This window comes from Elephantulus edwardii, unplaced genomic scaffold (genome assembly GCF_000299155.1).
Source record: "Elephantulus edwardii isolate Elephantulus edwardi_28Jun2011 unplaced genomic scaffold, EleEdw1.0 scaffold00008, whole genome shotgun sequence".
NCBI lineage: Eukaryota > Metazoa > Chordata > Mammalia > Macroscelidea > Macroscelididae > Elephantulus > Elephantulus edwardii.
The window spans coordinates 19,003,629-19,022,689 of record NW_006399758.1 but is presented as its reverse complement, the minus strand read 5'-3'; positions in this window follow the sequence as shown (position 1 = coordinate 19,022,689).

The following is a 19,061-nucleotide window of genomic DNA, read 5'->3' as shown; positions in this document are numbered from 1 at the left end:
TATTCCATTGTGTGAGTGTAGCATAGTCTTTCTATCCATTCATTTGTTGTTAGGCATTTGGGTTATATCCATATCTTTGCTATTATGAGTAATGGGTGTGTATACATCCGTTTGAGTCATGGCTCTGGTTTCTTTAGGGTATATTCTCAGTAGTGGAATTGCTGGGTCAAATCTTATGTCTATTTCCACCTTCTTGAGAAAGTGCCAGATGGCCTTCCATAGTGGTTGTACCATTTTACTCTGCCTCCAGCAGTGAATAAGAGTTTCCATTTCTCCACAACCTTGCCAGCATTTGTTGTTTGCTGGCCTAGTGAACTTTGTTATGGTATCTCATAGTTATTTTAATCAAATACTATATAACACCACTGTTGTAAAATAAGACAGACGGGGGAGGGGAGTAAGGTGGGCAGAGAAGGGGGAAAAAGTGGATAAGCCTATGAAGGAGCCTGAAGAACATTCTATTGAATGAAATATTCATATACATTGTGTTTCACACATTCCTTCATTCATATTGTATTTCATATGATCAGAATTCATTTTTTGATGAGCAAAAAGTAGGGAGAGTTTCATAGAAAAGAGAAATTACGCAGGCGGCCGGTGGACACGTGTCATACCTCAGCTTGGGGCGAGCCATCACGGCCCTCTGCCCAGGGTGGGCTGTCTTTGGCCCTCGGCTCAGGGCTAGCCGTCATGGCCCTCAGGGTGAGCTCCTTAGTTCCCAGATTGTGCAATCTGACTCCTGGGTGAGGAAAAAAAATGCCTAGGGTATCCAGAGAATTTTATCTAGGCTACTTTTCACCAACCTCTCCCCCAGTAAACCTGAAAGCAACAGCCCCAAAACCCCTCTATTTGTAACTCACTAGTTTGTTCTCTCTAGGTTTGCTCCCTTTCCTATAGGTAACCTTAACACTGAGTTTTACTTCAGACCTGACCCTGAACCCAGTGCCAGTGACAAAAATAAAATACAACTGCCAGCTAAAGAAGCAAAGGAGGATGGAGCCTCTGGGTTCAACCAGCCATCCCCACTGGACCCACCTGGGAAAACACTTGGCAGTCCAGAGGGGAGCAAATAACAGGAAAATATCTTCTAACAGAACAAGAAGGCAAGCAGCCTTAACCCAAGATCACCAGTAAGGTGATAAAGTGTCCTCCCTTTCCCCATTCGCATCAACGCCCCTGTTCAGCATGAAGAAGCCAGAGAGTTGGCACCCAGTTCCCAAATCAATAAGACAGTTGGTTTAAATACCATTGGAAAATGCTTATCATTCCCCTGTAGCATCTGGTCTCCACTAGATCCTTTTCACTTCCTTCACCTGTTCCCCTCACCAACCAATTTCTGTAGCTCTGCAACTACATCCCTGCCCATCCTCACCCTTCTGCCCCCAACCCTCACCTCCTTGTACCCCCAATATGTTTTTCCCAATAAAATTTAAAAAAAATTACAAAAAAAGAAAACAGAAATTACAAGCAGCGCAGTAATATGTAACAAGAGGTGCATTGCTGGATAGGGTAGGGGAGGTGATGGGAAGGGAGGGAAGAAAATGTGCAACAAAAAAAGGAAAAAATTACAAATAAAAACAGTTAATTGTGGGAGGAATGTGGAAGGGAGAGGGAGGGAAATGTGCAATAATGAGTAAATGAAAATCCAACTTTTCTGTAAACTTATTGAAATTGCAATGAAATAAAGCATCTAAAAATGTATATGAATAAAACACAAAGTATACAAATTTTTATGCAAACAATATAAAATAAAATTTTTTTAAGTAAAGCCTGTTTTTAAAAAGCCATAGTCTACACAGACACACAAAATCAATCTTCCTTCCTTTGTTGCTGTTGTTGTTGTATGTGGTCAAGTTGAAACTGATCCATAACTGACCCTCCAGCGGGTTTTCAGAAGCCATAAATCTCACAGAAGGAAATTTCTCATTCTTCCATAGAAGAGTTGGTGGATTCAAACCCCTTGCCTTTGAGGTTCCTGAACAGCTTTACATTCATCGCTCTGCTCAAATTGCTTTATGTTTATTTGCAATGTGTCTACCTTCCCCCCTCTTCAGTAAAGAGAATCCCAAAGAGCTCAAAGTGTGCTTCTCAACCCAGTAGCCCTATGATTTTGTTGGAATTGCAGAGTTTCAGGTCCAACCCAGACTGCAGAATCTCCATTGTAACCTAGTTTATTTATATCGTAGATACGGTTAAAATGTGCTACTATGATTTCTTAACAAATAGGAGATCTTTAACACAGTTTTGCTGGATTAATGAGTGTGAGAAAGGATGTATAGGGGATAGACTATCAGGCATATACATTTAATGAACTGACAAGAGTTTATCAATCAAATGTAGAAATTAATCTCAGTATATATGTTAGGTAATTCGAATTATGCATTAATTTTATGGACCATATACCATTAAAAGTCATTGAGTGGTAAAAAAGACACTGATGCAAATCTGGCATTTGGGAAAAGAATGTTATAAAGCATTCTGCAAATTGGAGACCCTTTTTTTGGAATCATTGCAACTTGACATATTTTAGATTAGAATAATTTTACTGCATTCAAATATTTGTTTTCATTCCTGCATATTTTCTTCTCCTTCTTACATAAATTTATATATGGAATTTCGTTAACTCAAGCTATGAGCTAGTAAAACTGTCTTCAGAGAAAAAAAGTGAAAGTACGTGGAATCCAAGGACAAGAATTTGCAGGACTTTTGGATTATTGGGGTATCGCACAGTCAGAAACACATTCAGAGACATAACTTGAGCAGGCTTTGGAACAAGGTAAGGACTTCAGAAACATAAAAGAGCAGAGCTCAAAATTCTGAACCTACCAGAATCTTTCACTAAAGGAAATGTGATAAAATTATTCCAATTATTTGCAGCCACTTACTAAGGTCAAGACTTAGTAAATTCCAAAATAGTGTCTCACCCCCTTGTAGAAACCAAAGTGCCCTGAAACAGAGGCAAGTGAGGACATTTTAAAGGACAAGACATGCACAAGTGAGGGAGCTTGACACAGACACAGAGATAAGGAAAAAAATGATGACTTTGTTTTCTCTCTCTGTAAAAGTTTTAATTCCCACATTTCCATTACTTAATATGTCATTATTTTACTTTTCAGCAGTTGGCAAAAGCAAAAGCATTCCATGATTTCTTTCAAAATGAGTAGACACAATACACCAGATTTTATATTGCCTCAAAGAAAAAAAAATCTCAAAAGAATCAAATATAAAGCTTTACTACAAATTTCCCTGGAGATAACAATCCTCAGGTCTTTTGATGTCAATTTATGCAACTGGTTAATGGTTTAAATCCAGAAATCATGATGACATAAGACTGTTAAATCAGGCTCCAGGCTCCAGTCACAGATTGTGTGTCGACACGGATGGATAAAGAGCAATGATGCCTGTCTAGAGACTAAAGTGCACCTGATCCTGGCCATGGTCTTTGCAATTACTTATTATGCCTCAGAGAGTTGGACAACAACTAAAGATGACAGAAGAAGAATTGATGCCCTTGGATTGTGGTGCTAGAGAGGCATATTGAACATACTATGAACCTCCGGAAGAATAAGTAGGTCTGTCTTGGAGAGGGTGAAACCAATTCTCTCCTTGGAGGCAAAGAATTTGAAGCTCCAACTCACAACTTGGGCACATAGTCAGGAGGAACCAGTCCTTGGAGATGGCCAACATGCTTGCTTAAAAAGGTGGAGGGACAGCATAGAAGAGGAAGTCCTCTATGTACACCCATGTTTATCGCAGCTTTGTTCACGATAGCAAGGAGTTGGAAACAAACTAAGTTCCCATCAACAAATGAATGAATATAGAAGCTGTGGTATATTCACACAATGGAATACTACGCTGCATTGAAAAACAATGAACTCAAGCAATATTATTCAAAATGGGTGACCCTGGAGGACATTATGCTGAGAGAAATATCTCAGTCGCAAAGGGACAAACACTGCATAGTCCCAATGTTATAAAACAGGACTGACATTTGGGTTGGGGGGGGCAGAGATTGAGAAAGATGGGATGGATAGTGTATACTGCATTGAAACAGATGAGGGAGAAAACCGTTTAGAAGGGATATGTGATTGGGTTTTGTTGTCATGACAGGAGTCCAAAGAGAAGGCATAGTAGAGTGGACCTGAGGGGAGGGATTGTGAAAAATGGGGGAACTTTTACTTCTTAAAGAGGGGAGTGTACTGTGGGGGGAGAGGTGGGCAAGGAGAAAAGTTCAACAATGAATAAATGGAAATCCAAGACCTCTGTAAATTTTCATTAAAATTAATTTAAAAAATTATTAAGAAAAAAAGAAGAGGAAGACCTCAGATGAAATGGACTGGCATGGTAACCGGGGCAATGGGATTACATATGTCAGAGTCAGTGAGACTGGCTTATGTTAGCGCAGTGTTCAGAGCTATTGTACACAGAGTGGCTCTGAGTCACGGACACCTCAATGGCACATAGCAACATTAAACAAAGACTAGACACCCTAGTCTGGCATTAATACAGCCCTAAATTGAAATTCCAATCTCATTTTAACCATGCACTAACACTCTGGCCTAGAGGTAAGGACCTACACTGCCAGCCCAAAGGTCTGTGGTTCAAATTCATCAGCTGCTTCTCAGAAGAAATATGGGCAGTCTCCTCTTGTGCAATTTACAGTCTCTGAAAACCTGCCAGAGGGTCAGCTATGAGTTGGTTCTGAGTTTGAAAATTTGGGCAATGAGAGTTTGAACACCTGTCCATGACAAGATTCCTAATAAATGGGATTTTTTTTTTCACCCTAAATCTCTTATTGAATATCCCAGTAGACTCCTTTTAATTAAAACAAGAATGATTTATGAGCAAACAACAAATGCTGGTGAGGTCGTGGAGAAGCTGGAACTTTTATTAACTGCTGGTGGGAGCGTAAAATTATGCAACCACTCTGGAAGGCAGTATGGCACTCTCTCAAAAAGTTGGAAATAAAAATACCATTTGACTCAATAATACCACTACTGGGAATACACCCTAAAGAAACCAGAACTGCCACACAAACAGACATATGCACACTCATGCTTATTGTTGTGTTTTTCATAATAGCAAAGAGATAGAAGCAACCCAAGTGCCCATCAACAGAGGACTGGATAGAGAAGCTATGGTATATTCACACAATGGAATACTATTTAACACTGAAAAATAAGGAATTCATAAAATATTATACAAAATGGGTGTCCCTGGAGGACATTATGCTGAATGAAATAACTCAGGCACAAAAGGACAAATACTGCATAATGCCACTGTTACAAAACACAACTGACATAGGGGTTGGGGGAAAATAAAGAAAAGAGGAGATAAATAATGAGCACTACATTTAAGTAGATGAAAGAAATAGATGATGAATAAATATATATTTCTAAAAGAATTGGGATGGAGAAAATTGTGCAACAATGAAAGAATCTTTTTAAAGAGAGAAGTGAACTTGAGGCAAGGGGCGTTAGGGAGGAAAATGTACAATAATGAATGGATGGAAATCTAAGTTTTCTGTAAACTGTTGTTAAAATACCAATTAAAAATAATAAAATAGATATTAAGAATAAAATATAAAAAGAATGATTTATGAGACTCTATGTTCACTTACTCAATGAGGACTATTTGTACCCTATGCAGTTTTAATGAGAAAATAGAATTGTTGAGCTGTCTCAAATGGGCAAATAACAACACTAGGTCATTAGCTATCAGTGTTTTGAATCTTTACATAAAAGAACTGGGGATGGGGAGGAGTAATTGCCACTGAGTTGCTCCAGAGTCATAGTCAACCTCCCACAGGGTTTCTAAGGCTGCAAATCTTAATGCATAGCCATTTTCCTCGTTCTCCCAAAGAGCTGCTAGTGCAGTCAAACCATTAGGTATGCACAGTCTTTTTATTAGCTGCACATAAAAAGCCTAAGACTGTTAAACTTCCAATGGCCAAAACACTAAGTACAAATATATATAATTTGTGCCTGAAGAATGAAAAGCAAATCCCAGACACTTACTTGTGCTCATGTGAAACCTATACTTGGATCAGGAAGCAGTAGTCAGAACAGAACAGGAAAACACAGCATGGTTCAGGATCAGGAAAGGTTTATGTCAGGGATGCATCCTATCTCCATACTTTTCAGTCTATATGTGCAGAACAGATCATCTGGGAGGCTGGACTTTATGAGGAGGAATGTGACATCAGGATTGGAGCAAGATTCATTAACAATCTGAACTTGCTTGTTGAAAACTGAAGAGGATATGAGGCATTTGCTGCAGAAGATCAAGGATTGTACTCTTTAATATGGATTGAAGCTCAACTTCAAGAAGACAAAGATTCTTACCACTGGGCCTATTGGCAGCTTCATCAAGGATAGAGAAGAGATTGCGATTGTTAATAACTTTCACTTGCTTGGTTGCACAATCAAGTCTTTTGGTACCAGCAGTCAGGAAAGCAAAAGAGTAATTGCACTGGGAAAATCTGCTGGAAGGAACCCCTCTAGAGTACTGAAGAGCAACAATGTCCATTTGAAGACTAAGGTGTGCCTGACATAGGCCATGGTCTTTGCAATTACTTGCTATGCTTCAGAGAGCAGGACAATAACTAAAGATAATAGAAGAAGGATCGATGCTTTTAACTTGCGATGCTGGAAAAGAGTGTTGAACATATCATGGACTGCCAGGAGAACAAACAGGTCTGTCCTGGATAGGATGAAACCAGGATGATCCCTGAAGGCAAAGATTTTAAGGCCCATCTCACCTACTTTAAACACACGTCTTCGAGGGCCCAGTGCTTGAAAAGGGATATCATGATTGGAAGGATAGAGGGACAGTCCAGGAGAGGAAGACCCATGATGAGATGGATTGCCTCTGTGATCGGAGAAATGTGATTGGTCTGTTGGAGTCGACAATACTGGCTCAGGACAGGGCAGGTTTCAGAGCTAATGTGCATACAGTCACTATGAGTCACAGGGGACTTGATGACACATAACAAGACCAACAATTGTACTCAACATAAAACTTTCAGGAGGTAAAATGAAACTGTCTTTCCTGGCTGAAAGCAGAGAATTCCAGAAGAATGACTATTTATGTTTTATTGACTATACAAAGGCATTTGACTGTGTTGATCATAACATATGGCTAACATTGAGAAGAATGGGAATCCCAGAACTCTTAATTATGCTCACGTGAAATTGATACCTAGACTAAGAAACTGTTGTCCAAACGAAGCAAGGGAACCCTGTAGGTTTTAAAATCAGGAAGTCTGTGTGTCAAGATTGTAATCTTTCTCCTCATTTATTCAACCTGTATGCTGAGCAAATAATTCATGACACCAGACTCTATGAAGAAGAATGTGGCATCAGGACTGGAGGAAGACTCATCAACAAACTACTTTATGCAGATGACACAACTTTTAAAGTGTGTCCTCATTTAAAGTGAGGAGGATATAAAACATTTGTTGCATAAGTTCAAGTACTACAACCTTCAAAATGGATTGATTACATTTCAACATCATAAAAACAAAGGTCCTCACCACAGGACCAATAGTCTACATCATGATAGATGGAGAAAGGATTAAAGTTGTTATTGATTTCATCTTGTTTGGATCTACAATCAGCATCCTTGGTACCAGCAGTCAGGAAATTGGGAGATGTATTGCATTGGGCAAATCCACTGTCAGGGGCCTCTCCAAAATGCTAAAAAGCAATGATGTCCCTTTGAAGACTAATGTGCCCCTGATTCTTGATCACCTGCTACACATCAGAGAGCTTGGCAATTAAAAGATGACAGAAGAACTGATGCCTTTGAATTGTGGTGTCAGAGAAGAGATTTCAGAGAACCGAAATCCCATGGACTACCAACAGAACAAACAGATATGTCTTGGAAAAGATGCAACCAGAGTACTCTGTGGAGGCGAGGATGGCAAAGCTTTGTCTTTCATACTTTGGACACACAGATAGAAGAGGCTATTCCTTGGAAAAGGATATCATGTTTGAAAAGATGGAGTGAAAACCTCCAACAAGATGGATTGACAGGGATGGTGATTTCAGCAATGGGCTCAGTGTGTCATAGATGATGAAGGTGGTGCAGAATAGGGTAACTATTATCACATTTAGCACATCAGTGTCACAGTGTTCAGCATCACAGCAACCACGAGTTACCTCTGCACAGCAATGCACAAACCAGTGTTATACTATCTAAAAGAATGTTTGACAAAAAAGAATTTGACACTGATGTGTCAAATGTGATAATGGTTACTCATGGTGGACAGTGTTTGGTGGAGCTTCCCGATTAAAACAAGCTTGAAAGTAGAAGTGGCATCCACTTCTGAAATGGCTTGCCTCTGGAAACTATGAACAGCACTCAGGTCTTTCATTCATAGGGTTGCTATTTGTCGTCTATGACTCAATGGCTCTTAACAACTAACAATTAGCTTTTGGAAAAAGGAGTAGGTGCACCAGTTTAAGGACCATGGTGTCTTTTCAGTAACTTTCTATGCATCTGAGAGCTGGACAATGAATAAGGATGACAGAATTGATGCCTTTGAACTGTGATGTTGGAAGAGATTGCTGAAGACCCACCCCATGGATTGCCAAAATATACATCTTGGAGAAGTTCATACAGAGTGCTTCTTGGAGGCAAAAATGAAGAAACTTCATCTCACATACTTTGAGGATGTTTTTAGAAGATGTTATTCATTGGAGAGGGATATCATGCTTGAGAAGGTGGAGGGGCAGTGAAGGAGAAAGCCCTCAATCAGGTGGGCCAACACACTGACTGCAGCAATGGACTCCAGTGTGTCAGATTTTGAGGCTGGCACCTGGTAGAACAGTGTTCATACTGGCTGTTCACAAGGTTGGTTTGAGTTATACTAAACTCAACGGCACCTAACAAGAACAGCTATTGCTATTGTTAGTTGCTATTCAGTCAATTTTGACTCACAATGACTTTATGTATAATCAAGTAAAATGTTGCCTGACCTTGTGCCGCATTCAGGATTGTGGGTGTATCAGTGGGGATAACCATTGGTAAATAGTGCCTAACCAGCCCACCTAAGGCTCTGTTTGTATTTTTGAGTCTCACCTGCTGTAAGCATGGACTCTGGCACTGCCCTCAGATCACTTTAATATAAACATTTTCTTCTTTATTACCACTGACAATTCAGATATCTTGGACATAAGAAAAAATGGAAAAGCATTATTTTAGAGACACTTGATTGTACTTTACGTATAGAAGAAAGAGCTTGCCGCTGAGTAATGATGAATTTGAGTGAATTTCTGAAACTCTGAGTTCTATTCATTTCATCTTGGAAACAGAGTGATACACAGAAGAACTGAGGATTAAAGAGGGCTCCCAAATAAAAGACACTAAATAATTCCATAACACCTTACATTTATTTTATTTATAAAGTATACATACTGCATAAAATAGAGAGCAGATTTTTGTTTAATGCACGTATACTATGATAAGCTTTTGGTAGCTCATAACAAGAAAATCCAACAGAATTTTTCTTTCATTTCTCAAGAAGTTGTTTGGGAAAACTAAATATTATCTCTATTAATCTAGCCTTAGGGAATTCCTTATCATCAAAGATTTTTAAGCAGGAGTGACCTTTTGTTTGTTTGCTAAGAAGTTGTTTTGTGTTTTTGTCTTTTCTCTCAAGATCTACCCTCTTTTTTGAGAGGACATCTGTGATTAGATATAAATATGGACATTTACAAGTCAGTATACCCTTCTTTTGCCCTCATTGCCAAAGATCAACTATTAACTGCCTGAAAATAAAAAGAGGAACTTGCTTTACAGTCAAATGATTAAATATATCAAGTGTTCTCTCTTGAAACAAAAATTAGTAAAGGGTTTTGGGAATCTTATTTAATATACAGATGGAAGTGCCCAAACTAAGTTTTTAGATTTAGAAAATAAAATAACCAATATGTACTTTTTTGTAATATACTTTTTATTTATCAAGAGAATTCTTAATGCATCTATACAGTCAACAAGCGTTTATTCAGGAAAATGTTTTGCTAAATGTAGAAGATAGAAAATCATCTACCAGATGTAGATACCAGAATGTGATGATGTGGAACAGATGAAGAGTGCTAGATGTTATGTAAAAAGAACATGTCAAATGTAAGAATCATGCTGTGAGGTAAAGCTTATATATCAACCTGCTGCTGTTGTTATTAGAGGTGTCTGACTCACCAACTCATCATGATTCTTTGTACTACAGATGGAAACCCTGTCCAAGCCTCTGCCATCCTCACAATCTCCACTGTTCTCAACCTATGGTTGCAGTCCTGGTGTCAATGAATCTCACTGAGGTTCATCCTGTTCTTTACTAACCCTCTGCTTTCCAGATATAAATGTCCTTTTCCAAGGATGGGCAGTCTCACCATGCTTGCCTTTAAGAAAAGCTCTCACTGTGCTTTTTTGCATGACACATTTGTTTGTTATTTTGACAGTACATGGAATATTCTATACTCTTCATCAACATCACAATTTAAAGGCACCAGTCAACTTTCACATGCATATGAAGCAATTGAAAATACCATGGCTTCAGTCAGTCACAAGGTAGTCTTTGAACTGATACCTTTGTCTTTTTAACACTTTAAACCAGTGCTTGAGTGAAGATTTTTCCCATTTCAGCAAACATCTTGATTTCTTGACTACTGTTTCCATGAAAGGTGATAATGGATGCAAGCAACATGAAATCACTAACTTCAGTCTTTTCTCCATTTATCATGATGCTACCTATTGGTTCAGTCGTAGATTTTTTTTTTTTAATTTTCTTGATGCTGATTGTTAATACGTATCATATGGATATTAAGCCATATTGAAAAATGCAGTCTTCAATCTTCAGTAAGTCATTCAAATCCTCTTCATTTTCTGCAAGTAAGGTTGTATTTTCTGCATAATAAGATTGTAGTTGAATTTCCCTCTAATCTTAATACTAGAGTCTTCATTATCTAGTCCAGTTCCTCAGTTTATTTACTCGGCATAGAGGTTGCATAAGTATGGTGAAAGGATACAGCTCTAGTGCATAGGTTTTTTATTCAAGTCGTGAAATAGCACCTTATTACATGCCAGCAAATATTTCTTGGATAATGTACATGTTTTTCATGAGCACGTATAATGTTCAAGAATACTCATTCTTCTCAGTTGTATCTTTATTGTTTTTACTATGATCCGCATAGTTAAATGCTTTTTTAAAGTCAATAAAACACAAGTAAACACCATCATGTTATTCTCTGCTTTCAGCCAAGATACATCTGATATTAATATCACTCATTCACCTAAACATTAATATCACTCATTCCACAGTCTCTTCTGAATCCAGATTTTCTTTCTAACAGTTTCTTGTTAACTTGGCTGCCTTTAATTATGCCTATAATCCTCTAGTTTGGTGGTAGTAATATAGTCATTCCCTTGATGAGACTTGATATAATCATTTTCTTGAAACTTGATGCAATATAATCATGTCCAAGGTGAGATATACTGTGAACTGCCTGCCAATCTTTTAAAAGGATATTTCCTAAGAAGTATGGCCTGTGTGAAATATATGTGGATGTGTGTAAAGCTCTTGCTTTTTGCTCAGTCTGGAACTAGCATTTGGCTCACTGCATCCGACTTCAGATTTTCTAGATTTGAACAAGCTGTCAACTATCTTGGATTAAATGGCCCCAGAAAACAGCAGCTTTCTATTGACTGATCGGGTTCATCAGTCCCTACAGCTACATGAGTCAAATTGCTAACTTTACCCTCAGACTTGAGACTTTCTAGCTTCTACAGAGCATTAGCTATTTCCATGCAGTAAATCTCTCTCCCTCTCTGTCTCTATCCTTTTCTCTCTTTACCATTCTCTTGCATGTATTCCCTTCCTCCTTTTTCTTCTCCAGAAAACTAAATAAATTGTCACCAAAAACACAACAAAAATAGTTTTAAAAACTTATCCATCACATCCACTATAGAAAATATTACTTAAAATAATCTTTCCCAGTTAGGTTAAGTACTCTTTGCTGTGGCCTCTTAGGCCTCTCTGCTTTTGTCTATCACTGCATTATATTGAAAGCAGGTTTACGTTTCCACTATGCTGAATGCTCTTTGTGGCACAAAAAAGATTGAATCATCTTGGAATTCCTAATATTAAGAACAGTCCCTGGTTCATAATAAAACAGTAATTTGATGGGTATTTGCTGAATTTAAAAAATGAATGGGTGTATGAACAACTGCTAAATATTGCCTGTGTATATTTAATATTTACCTTGGCTTATATGGCACAGTGCTTGTGTTATAAATATATAACTTAGTGGCAACTTTAACTTCTAATAAGTGGTCATGTGATGTTTAAATTTAACATCATGATGTTGTTAAATGCCGTTGAGTCTTAGGCATCTCATAGCGGCTCTATGAACGAAAGTCCTCTACACTTGCATGCATGACTTTCATCCTTTCTCCAGGTTCATAGGGTTTCTGAAGGCAAGCTATTTACAGAAGTGGATGCCACTTCTGTTTCCAAGTTTGTTTCAACTGGGGAGCGCCACCAAACACTGTCCACAATGGGTAACATCATGATGAAGCAACAAACTAATTCAATGAGAAGATACATATGAAATCAACTCTCCGACTGAAGGATGTAACAGGAATTCAGTAAAAGTCACTTGAATAAATGACAACCTGGTGGAGATTCTCCTTTAAAAAGCTTTTATAGATATTGTCAGATATGCTGGGTTTTAGCCCAGTAGAAAACCATATGCCTCTTCCCATCATTAAACAAGATACCATTTTTAAAATCCTCCATCAATTTTTTGCTTCCTGGGCCACTAGTTTTTTTCTGAACGTGACTGAGATATTTTTCAGAAAAAATTATTACCAAAGATTAATCACATCAGATATGCAATATGTAACATCACAGTCCATTGAAAATTATGCCTGTCTTAATTTCCTAATACTGCTTTCATTTAAAAAATACCACAAGTAACCTACAACTAGGAGATAATAAAATAGATAAATGGGACCTTCTAAGAATCAAATCCTTATGCACATCAAAAAACTTCTCCAAGATGATAAAAAGGAAATAACACAGACAGGGAAAAAATATTTGGTAATGACATATCTGATAAGGGACTCATATCTAAAATTTATAGAATACTCCAGGTCCTCAAGAAAAAGACAAAGAACCCAATCACAAAATTGGCAAAGGATATGAATAGACACTTCTTCAAAGACATTCAGATGGCAAACAAACACATGAAGAAATGTCAAAACCCCTAGCTCTCAGAGAGATGCAAATCAAAACAACTATGAGATATCATCTCACTCCAATAAAATAGTAAAGTTCAACAGAGTAGCAAACAACAAATAGTGGCAAGGTTGTGGAAAGATTGCATAACAGAGATTGTTGGTGAGTCTTCCTCTGATCCTGATGTCATATTCTCTATATAGTCCAGCTTCTCAAATGATTTCCTTAGCATACAAATTGAATAGGCATGGACATAGGATACAAAATGAATATACACCTTTCCTGATCGTAAACCATGCAGTGTTCCCTTGTTTGTTCAGACAACTTCTTGGCCTAGGTATAGGTTTCACACAAGCGCAATTAAGTATTTTGGGGTTCTCATACTTCTCAATGTTAGGCTCACAGTTAAACACCTATGTATAGTTAATAAAACACAAATTATACATCTTTATATTATCCTCTGCTTTCAAAAAATAGCCATCTGATATCAGCAATGATATCCCTCATGTTACGGCCTCTTCTGAATCCGGGCCAAGTGTCCGTCAGTTCTCTCTTGTACTCTACTAGCCATTTTTCTCATAATTTTCAACAATATTTTGCTTGAATCTAATATTAACTATCTTTTTTTACAGTAACTTTTCATATTCTGTTTGATTATCCTTTGGGGGGAATAAAGACAAATGTGGATCTCTTCCAGTCAGTTGCTCAAGTAATTGTTTCCCAAATTTCTCGGCATAACATAGTGAGCATGCCCAAGGCTGTACTGTTTATTGAAATGTGTCAATAACTATTTCATCAAATCCTGGGACCTTCCCCCCCCCCTTTATCTTGAAGGCTGTTTGAACTTATTCCTTCATTTCTATCGGTTCTTAATCATGTACTACTTCCTGAAATAGTTCAATGTCAACTATTCTTTTTTAATTGATACAATGACTCTGTATTCTTTTTATCTAAATTTTGATTCTTCCTTTTGATGTAAAATTCAACATTTTACCAATAACATCCTTTAGTACTACAATTTGAAGCTTAAATTTGTTTTTCTGTCCTTTCTACTTGAGAAAAGCCAAGCATGTTCTTCTCTTTAGATTTTCTAACGTCCTTTCTTTGCACATTTTGTTATAATACTTTGTTTTGTCTTCTCTACACTTTAGTGCAATTTTCAGATTATTTCTTATGACATCGATTTTGGTCTCCCCCCCCCGCCCATCTTTGTAATGACCTTTTATTTTCTTCATGGATTATATCTTTGATGTCCTCCCAGAACTTATCTGGTATTTAATCATTAGTGTTCAATACATCAAATCTATTTTTTACATGGTTGGTTTTTAAATTTATTTGATATACTGGGTAGAGGGAGGAGTGGGCAAAGGAAATGGGAAAGATCCACTGTGAAAAACAATATATACAAACTTTGTAAGTAAACCAGTATAAAAGACAAAAATTTATTTTTTATAAAAACTTCAATTAGTATAGAGTCAAGGTCATGTTTTCATTCTTGTGGACTTGTTTTGAGGAGAGTAAAAATTTCAGGATGTCGACAGGGCTATGCTTGGTCCAATTTATGAGAAAATAATTCCTGATCTTCGTCACTTCTTAAAATTCTGGTAATTTCTTAGCATTCCTTGACTTGCAGATGGCTTTTCAAATGGGCTCTTTCACATACTTATTTCTCTGTGACTAACAAACAAAAGAAAATCTTATTTATAAACATGGTCATACATATAGAAAGTATAGTTATGCCTTAACCACATAGAAAAAAAAACCTTATTTTCACCCATTTTTTTTAAAAAAAGGCAATCTAAGAGAAAGTGTGGTGGGGATGTAGGTGCAGGTTGGAATATAATTGAAGAACAAGTGTGTGTTAGTGATGTGACAACCTGATTAGCAGCAAATGTTTTATTTCAATAACAGAGTTAAGTCCCACAATACTCTCCAGTGTATTTACAGTGAGCCAACAATCACCCCACATTGGTTGCCCAGAAGACAGATCAAGAATGTGCTTAGAAGCCAATCAGGCCCTCTTGGAACTTTGGGCAAAGTGACATAAGCCCCAAAATTTGGCTATAGTACCAGTGATGTTGAAAAGAATGATATGCTTTCAATTTGAAGAGCATCACTTGGTCATTGGGTGGTACCTTAAAAGCCATACAACATGATTGTGGTTAATTGTTCCCAGAACAAAATGGGAAGGCAGTTGGACCAAACTGTTCATGATATCCATCTTTGCAAAGCTAAAATATATAATATTTTTCTCCAAAATATTACCAATTAGTCACAAGCTGGCTTATCTCAGAAATACTGAAAATAGTTTTTGGAAAGGTACAGCAGCTAGGAAGCCAGTTGTATTGGGGAGCATAACTAGTGCTGAGAGGGATAAAAGGAAATGCTGTTTTAATCTCATAAAACCAGCAATCTGTATCAAGATTTCTCTCTCACTTGACTGATCAATGTTCAATATCCTTCACAAATTTAGACTCGGCCTTTCTATTGCCATATCTTTTGTGAGATGGTTTAAACCCACAACTTTGCCTACTCTTTAATTCCTTGATTGACATAGTTGGAATATGCTGACTGTAGCCATAGAGAGAAAATAACACTTTGTGTTAGTCTCTAACACACTGACTAGTGTAGTATCTGAGAACATCCTGAAAGAAGAGAAAGATTAGATTGTGCAGTAACATGGAGAAAAACTATTCTTGAAGAGAGCACTCAGCTTCAAAATATGTGAATATAGATTTCAAAATGAGCATCAGAAGTTATAGCTCTGTTTGATCAAAATTGAATGAGGAAAAATGTTTTAAAAAGAGAGAAAAAAATTAATAGGCCCTCAAATGAAGATGCTAAGAAATTTGATCTTCATTTTGTGGGATACATTGCTGCTGCTATTGTTGTTGTTATCAGGTGCTGTTGAGTATGACCCATAATGACCCTATGACCAACAGACCCGAACCTTGTTCTGTCCTGTGTCACCCTCACTATTTCTGACATATTCATGTCAATTCTCCTGGTTAAGGGTCTTTCTCTCTTTCACTGGCCCTCCACCTTTCCAAGTACGATGTTCTTGTCCAAGGACTAGCATCTCCTAGCAACATTCCCAAAGTATGTGAGATGAAGCTTTGTCATTTTTGCTTACAAGGGACATTCTGGTTGCAGCTTCTCCAAGAAAAATCTCTGTTCTTTTGGTAGTTCATGGGATATTCATGTATACTATGAGGGAACATCAAATATTTTTATGTTTAAAAAGAAAAAAGTATAAAAATGTATTTTAGGGGGAAAAGAAAGTCAATCTGACATATGTAAGGGTGGACAAAAGGATAAACCAGAAGCAAATGTACATATAAGTCAAGAATGTGCTCTTAAAAAATCTTAATGTTAAAAAAAAAAATCTTAATGTTGCATAATGAAATCCTAAAAAGTGAAGCTGAAAAACACATACGGATATTTGAGATATTCATGGTGAAGAGGTATTTGAAATGAGAATCAACAAGGTGTGATTGTTAAATGAGGAAGGTTAATGAGTCGGTGGACCATTAATCAGATAAAGGAAAAGTAAGGGATGTAGTTTGTAAACAAATATGATGACTCTGGAAATTTTAACTAGGTGTTGGAAATTCTAACTTGAAGGTATTGACACAATATTGAAATAATAGATTTAACAAAATTTGGACCTGTCTCTTAGATGAATATCTAGTCCAAGAAATAAAGAAGGAAACAACTGTTATTTTGTGGTAAAGATGGTGGCTTTAGCATATAACACAGCATAAGAAGAAAAACACAGATTCAAAAATGCACCAAGTAGATCTATAGAACTTGACAGAGAAACAAAATCAGACTTATTAGGAAAAAGTCAGAACAAAATCTAGCAACACCTCTAATTATGGAGGAGGGGGGAATAACAGACTAAACCCAGTATACTTATGTTGATGCTGTTTTTTAGGTGTTTTCAAGTCAGTTCCCATTCATGGTAACCCTGACTACAAAAGAACTAAACACTGTCTGATCCAATCTTCTCCTGTCTCAAGTCCTTTTTATAGTTTCTGTGTCAGTGCATCTCATTATAAGTCTTCCTCTTTTTCAATGACTCTGTACTTTACCAAGCTTGATCCCTTTCCCAAAGGACTAGCCTCTTACAACATTCCCAAAACATAGAAAGACAATGTCTTACTATGCTTGCTTCTAAGGAGTGTTCCGGCTGTATTTTTTCCCAGAGAGTTTTGTTTGTTCTTTGGGATGTCAGTGCATATTCTGTATTATTTCCCATAATTCAAATGCATCAATTCTCCAGTCTTCCTTATTCATTATCTAACATTCCTATACATATATAGCAACTGACAATACCATGACTTGGATCAGGTGTATCTTAGTTTTTAAACTAACAGCCTTACTCTTTAGTCTGACAGCATATTTGCCCAATGTAATACCTATTTACTCCCCAGCATCATCTTTTATTATGTTCAGTAGGCACACTGCTTAGAAGCCTTGTGTGGGCTGATATGACCATAGAAGAACGAGATTACTTGGATTCATTTTTCTATGACTCCTACATGAATTTAATTCTCAGTGAGAAATAGTTTTCAAGTAAGCCAAAGAATGTCTTTATTACACAACATAGCCATGTCACTCTGCTTCTTACTTCATCTCCTTATGGAGCCACAACAAATACACTTTTTAAAAATTTCTTGCAATTCATTTTTTTAAAAATTTTGTAAAACTTGTACCTACAAAGTTGGTATACAATGTACCTAACACCAGATCTCCCCCACCTCCTCAACCCACCCCCTAATCATCCAACCCCTGCCCAACCCCACCCCTCTTTTCCCTTCCACCCTTAGACCCTCAAACATGTTTTACTAGTTATCTATTTCTACAATAATGATATTCTATAGTACTTGTCCTTATGAGACTTATTTCACATAATACTTTCCAGTACCTCCCAAGTTAGATAGTGATTTACAAAATTATTGCTTCTGCATGTTGTGTAGTATTCCATCATGTGAATATACCATAATTTCTCAATCCATTCCATTGTTGTTGGATATTTGGACTGTTTCCATGTTCTTGCAATGGTGAATAATGCTGCTATGAACCTTAGTATGCAAGTCCTCATTTGTGCCTCAGTTCTTGTTTTCTCACATTATATTCCAAGCAATGGAATAGTTGGATCATATGGAATTTCTATGTTCAGATTTCCGAGGAAATGCCAAACTGTCTTCTAGAGTGTTCTAGATTTTACAGTCCCACCAACAAAGTATAAGCGTTCCTATCTCTCTACATCTAATCCAACATTTATTACTTATTGTCCTGTTAAACTTTGCCACTGCTACTAGAATGAGATGGTATCTCATTGTGGTTTTGAGTTGCATCTCTCTTATTGCCAGTGATTTTGAGCATTTCTTCATGTGCCTGTTGGCAACTGAATGTCCACCTCTGTGAAAAGTATTTCTATGTCTTTTGCCCATTTTGTAATTGTGTTATCAGTCTTTTTCATGTGGAAGCCCTGTAGGATTCTGTAAATGATATTGCCAAATGTTACCCCCCCAATCAGTAGGTTTTCTTTTCATTCTGCTGAAAAATATTTTTTACATGCACAGAGATTTAATCTTTAAAAGGTCCAATTAAAAAAAATTTTAAAATAATAAAGGTCCTATTCATCAATTTTATGCTCTCCAGATTGAGCATTTCTGGCTGTATTTGACAGTCCCTTTGTAGCATAGACTTGTCTGTCTACGCTTGACCCTAGTTTGTCTCTGATGAACTTTATGGTTTGAGGCTTTATTTCCAGGTCTCTGATTCACCTTGAGTTGATTTTTTAGTATGGTGT